Source organism: Triticum dicoccoides, chromosome 6B, assembly GCF_002162155.2.
Source record: "Triticum dicoccoides isolate Atlit2015 ecotype Zavitan chromosome 6B, WEW_v2.0, whole genome shotgun sequence".
NCBI lineage: Eukaryota > Viridiplantae > Streptophyta > Magnoliopsida > Poales > Poaceae > Triticum > Triticum dicoccoides.
Genome location: NC_041391.1, coordinates 705,312,568 through 705,318,113, shown reverse-complemented (window position 1 = coordinate 705,318,113; position 5,546 = coordinate 705,312,568). Strand labels below are relative to the sequence as shown.

General features: G+C 40.9%; 1 long non-coding RNA gene across 3 annotated transcripts; it reads right to left on the bottom strand.

Annotated features, from left to right (window-relative positions):
* Positions 1 to 595: 595 nt before the first annotated feature.
* LOC119326429 lies at positions 596 to 5,020 on the bottom strand. 3 transcript variants are annotated; one of them, XR_005157981.1, is made up of 4 exons: positions 4,644 to 5,020; positions 2,603 to 3,705; positions 1,393 to 1,845; positions 596 to 865 (listed from the first exon to the last, which is right to left on the bottom strand). It is a non-coding gene; the product is annotated as an uncharacterized LOC119326429 (long non-coding RNA). The 3 variants fall into 3 exon arrangements; XR_005157982.1 differs by having other exon boundaries at positions 1,393 to 3,317; positions 3,571 to 3,705; XR_005157980.1 differs by having other exon boundaries at positions 1,393 to 3,705.
* Between the last annotated feature and the right edge of the window lie 526 nt (positions 5,021 to 5,546).

The following is a 5,546-nucleotide window of genomic DNA, read 5'->3' as shown; positions in this document are numbered from 1 at the left end:
TGCCGCGCGCGCAATTTTTGCGCCTCCGCTGGAGCGCCCGGAACGGTAGCGCGCGCAAAAAACGCTGATTTTTCAGCGCGGTGGCTGTATAGCGCGGCTGTTGGAGATGCTCTTATACAACGCTGACCAGTGGTACTCCTCTAAACCTGATCATGGGCAGCCTGGCCCAGACGACCCGACCCGAATATTATGGGCAGGGCTAGGTTGGGCCTTTGTTTTGCGGCCCAAAAGGATATTTGGGCTGGGATTGGGCTTTGCTTTCCATACCGAGCTCGGACCTCTTATGTGTCGCGTTCTACTGTTGAGCAAACGCACGGGGGGAGTCTGACTTGGGCTGGCCCAGAAGTGCACTGTACCACAGAATCGAAAGTACAAAAAGGGAATATACACGAGCTTGCTCGGAATTGAACCCTAGACCTTTGGTGACATAGTGGTTGGGGCCCGCCATTGCGGGCCTCCTGAGAGGTATTTGGGCGTTGCCAGGTGGGAGGGCACTCCTTCTGATTAGTTTTATGCGATATGAGTCATACAGGTTCATGCAAGCAATGATATGCTTCAGATCCGAGCTACAATACGGACTATGAAAGCAATGGCAGAAGCAAACGTAACAATAAGATAAAGCGGTAGAAATGCAATGCACATTACAACAATTTGGACGAAAGAGATACAAATTCTGGAAGAAAAGTAGTAGCATAAAAATGATTCATGGTATAAATTTACAAGCATGCAGATATCAACATTTAGATATCCAGCCCTAGAACAACATTTTGCAGTTTCAATAGAAAGTAAATATCAAAAGTGAAAGGTTATTTGCACCAAGAGGTGTAGATCCCGTGATCCTTCAGGTTTCACCCACCTTCTGAAGCTGTGATGGCACAAATTAGAATGTTACCTCAATGTGATCAAATGCAACCTTATTACTGGCTTAATGATTTTAAGGCATTAATACAGTAAACCATCTCAAGAAAGATCCAATATTATTCCCAAGAAGCAGTTTCCAAACAGCAAGATGTATGCATGTCATCAGGAACTTTAATAGTGCAAATGGATATAATGTGCCTTGTACAAAAGGCAGTTACCACTGATGTTTGCAAGTTTTAAAATGGCTGCGCAACTTAACTCCAAGTAATTGTGCAATTATTCCTAAGAAAAAAAATGAATGTCATTGAAGGAATGTAGTCTGCATTTAGGTCGCTTCCACCTAAGAACATTAAGGTGTTTGATTGGGTCCCTAACCTACCTGGCTAAAAGACAATAACATCCATCTTGGAGGAAACATAATTTATATATGCCCCATTAAAGTATTCAGAATTGTTGACTCCTTGCCTCCAACACATAGCAGTATAAATTCCTTTATTCATCAAAGAAGGAGAAATTGGAGAGGCATCATACCCTTTGGCTCGAGTTCCTTCGGTAGCAGCCGTTGGATCTCATCGTGGTGATGCTTGTTGTGGTGGTGGTGGTGCGAATTGGCATATTTGATCAAAGCTTCTTTCTCAACAACTTGGCGTCTCAACCCAAAAATTGTTGAATATACGACAACACTCTTGGCAGACCTCAAAGCCTCCTCTTTTTCTACAAGTTTCTTTAGCAAACCAATCTGTTTCTTTTGGAGCTTGTCGACCCGCTATGTGGCAAACCAATCTCATCCTTGTCTTTGGGTTTATTTTCTGCTCTCAATAGAGCTATCGGGGAAACCGAGCCATTCTCCCCATCTGAATCAGGTGTACTCTTATTTCCTGTGTCTCTAGGATCTCTGCACCTTTTTGTTGACATAGTTTGTGGTGCCTTTGCACTTTTGAAAACACCAGCCTATAAGAAACAATCATTCATCCCAGGTTCAACCTACAAAAGCAAACAACATTTTGTTGTTGTCAGACAACAAAACAGATTTATCAAGGTAAAGGGTGCATCTTGTGTAGAACTCATGTATGCATCCTGCACAGGTGAAATGGTTCACTATAAGGCTAGCTTTCATTTACGGAAAGCAAGACAAACCTGCCTACTTTTATACTCTAAGCATTTGCTGAGTTAATATGTGGATATGAACCAGAACATAAATGCTAGTAGTACTTTTATGTCCTTTTGTAAAAGATGAAATCATTTTCAGTGAATTACAAACTAATAGCTTGCTTGAACTACCACAAATAGCATCTGATATGAGTAAAATGTATATTTCATTGTGTGTCTTCTGTGACAACAAAGCAGATCCCATCTAAGCAAAAATTGCATGGGTCAATACATACAAGTGACTGGTTTAGGTGCCTCCAATGAGCCTATCCAATGTACATGACCAACTAAAAATCCTATTCATAGCTAACCTAGGAGCTCATAGTTCACAATTCCCTCAAAATAAAAAAGCTCTTAGTTCCTAAACTTCTAGATTTACATGTGTCATGTGTTGTGTGATAAACAAAATGTACTCATATAAGATGGATACTAAAAAAAATTAGCCTATACTCATGCTACAAGTGATGTGATCATCTATTCGGGTAATGCAAGAGGTCTCACCGTTTCAGAAATGCAAGAGGTTTCACCGTTTCAGAAACGCATCGCTTTAGAGGAAGTAGCAAACAAGAGAGCATGTGTTGTTTCTTAGTACCTGCGGCCTGGCTTCGATGGTGTTGAGGTCATTGTCGAAGGAACCAGAGAGGACCCAGATCTAGAATAGACTGAACTTGTCGTGGAAGAGACATGCTCTAGAGTGACAGTGGCAGAACATCTAGCTAGCCATGGATCAGATGGCAAGCAGAACATAGGAACCTAAATATTTCTCTATGGCCAAGTTAGTTATAATGAGAGAAATAGATTATCAGCTTTGTTAACTTTGGGGTTCAAAGTTTTTTCTTAGGTTTCCCTTTATATGTTTTAGACTTCTCAACAACAACCTGTAGTGATACACGATCAAAATCACAACTTTATTAGATATTGTACTGCCCAAAGGTAGCACAATACTTTCTTTTATTAGATATTGTTGAAATGAAAACAGATCACACCACAGATAAATTCTCCAAACAAAGGAACACCACTCGCACAGCCATCGAGCAGACCGTCTTGCTTTATTACCACACAAATACAAAGTTGTGCACCTTGCATACGAAATGCCCATGTGCACATACAAAGTCCTGTGCAAAATCAACTAATTGTTCAAAACCCACTGACATGGATAAGTATAATATACAAAAAGTGCCAGAACGATAAATAGGCTTCTGCAGAAATTATACAAAAGTGAAACATATTGAACCATCAAGTTGTTCATAGGATTCAAAAGCTGCCAAATATGCATCGATAGTTCTTCACAGAATATACAATTTTCCCTGGATATAGAGAGAGGGAAAAATGACCATTATCTGGTTTAAATCAACCTACATATATAATAAACAACAACGGGGTTCTATTTAGAAACATAATTATTAGCAGCCAATAAAACAAAATCTTTTTAGAAGTAGGAAAAAAATGATTTCATAACCTAATTGTGTTCTTTCATGAGACGCAAAATATGAAGCTAAATAATTCTACAATCTTGGGCCACTATGGATAGGAGAATGCTGTATAGTGAAGTAGGTGTACCATTTATTAGCATATAACATGTGCAGAGCGTGTAGGATGCTTGGTGTGGGCTGCCAGCTCACCATCGTCGTCACTGATGCAGATAATAGCATCCTCTTGAGATGTGCCAATGAGGTCTCTGGCGACAGAAATGATCTGGAAGTTTGTGCCATTTATAAGTAAAATTAAATTAACAGATTGGAAGCATAGAAGATGCTGAGATATCATAGATGAAAATATGTATGTAGGTTCCCAGGTCGAATACAACGGTGAGCTGCAACAAGGGAGAAAAAATTGGACAGAGATCAGGTGACTGGAAACTGTTGTGCTGCTGTTTGTTAACTGATTGAAAAACTGCTGCTTATCTCTGTAGCTTATCTCAAAAAAGCTTCTGATGTGTTGCTATTTGTTAACTAACTGAAAAACCGTTTGTGACTCGCATTCAGTAGGTAACAGGCTGAACAATGCTACCATATTTATATTGTTAACTGATTGTTCATACTGCTAACTGATTGAAAAAATGCTATTGTATTTTTCTAATGACTGAAAACAGGCTGAAAAAAAAGTTTTAAGTATTAGGAATTTCAGAAATGTACATTAGAGAAAAACTTCGGTCAGCAATTCCACTATGTAAACTTGCAGCTATATATTTTACTAACCAATCGTTTCTCTCTCTCTCTCTTCTCTTAATTTCTAATCTGGACTACGACATTCTGAAACAAGCCTGTGCATGTATGTTTAACACCCACCCTAAATTCTGAGAAGAATAAGAATGAGAGGAACAAGGCATCCATGAATTTTCAGTGATCCATCACACACACACACACACATGCATCAGCAAACATATATGCAGGCTATCAATTTTATTCAGAGAACCATACACCTACATTGCTTCGGTGTCCAAGGGTACAAATCTGGTTCATGATGTGGTGTCTCCTAATCCACCTGCTATTCTTCTATGGCCATATGCAACAGGCATATCATTATGAGGTGTACACCGGCGTGAGCTGCCAGAGCCGATACCGTGACTATATGTATAGGAGAAGGCGCAAACGAGGAGGAAAGGAGAGGGACCAAACGGCGTTCGCACTTACCTTTTATCTGTAGGCGACTGATTTACTCGTCGCCGTCGCCTCCCGCCGCCTCGCCCATCGCCGCCGCTCATCTCCGTCTTGTATCCTACTGTTATTTTTTTTCCGGGGATCCAACCGTCACTGATCCACTCTGGCTTCCTTCCCCGCTCTCCTCATTTATCCATGGCCAACTTCCTTCTCCTCTTGTCCCTGCTCCAGATCTGGCGAAGAAATCGGCTGGCCCCCATCCTCTCGCCTTGCAGCCGCAAGGGCCCGTGAAGGAAGAGGCGGAGAAGTCCAAATCCGGCAAAGAAACCGGCTGGCCCCCATCCTCTCGCCCCTGCAGCCGCATTGGCCCGTGAAGGAAGAGGCGGAGAAGAGGAAGAGGTTGCGTGGAGTGTGTGACTTGGGCTGCAGTCGTACAGAGGCCTTTTACTTCCCTTATAAGCTTTCTTTTGTCCATATCAGCCACGACGACCAAACCGGAATGAGGCAATGACTGGCCAGTTGAAAGCAGCACGTCTTGCCCAATCCACGAGCACAGTGAATCCGACGTGGCATAGCCGAGAGAGCGTCCTTTGCGGGACTGTTAAAGGGTTTAATAAGCCAAAAGACATAAACAACTTTGGTGACATATAAGCAGCGCAATCTCTTAAAAAATATCTAGTCGTACGGATATGTTGTAGCTGAGTAAAGAGACACTGTAGGCATAATGTAGCTAATGCATTTTTTAAAATGATCATTTTTAAAATTTTGAAATGTTTTTTGAAAGTGTGAACACTTTTAAAAAACATATGAAATATTTCAAAAACTAAATGTTTTTCTGCAAATTTTATTTGAACATTTTGTACTTTTGCAAACGTTTTTCGAATTTTGGATATTTTCCAAAATTGCATACATTTTTTTGAAAGTGCAAACAATTTT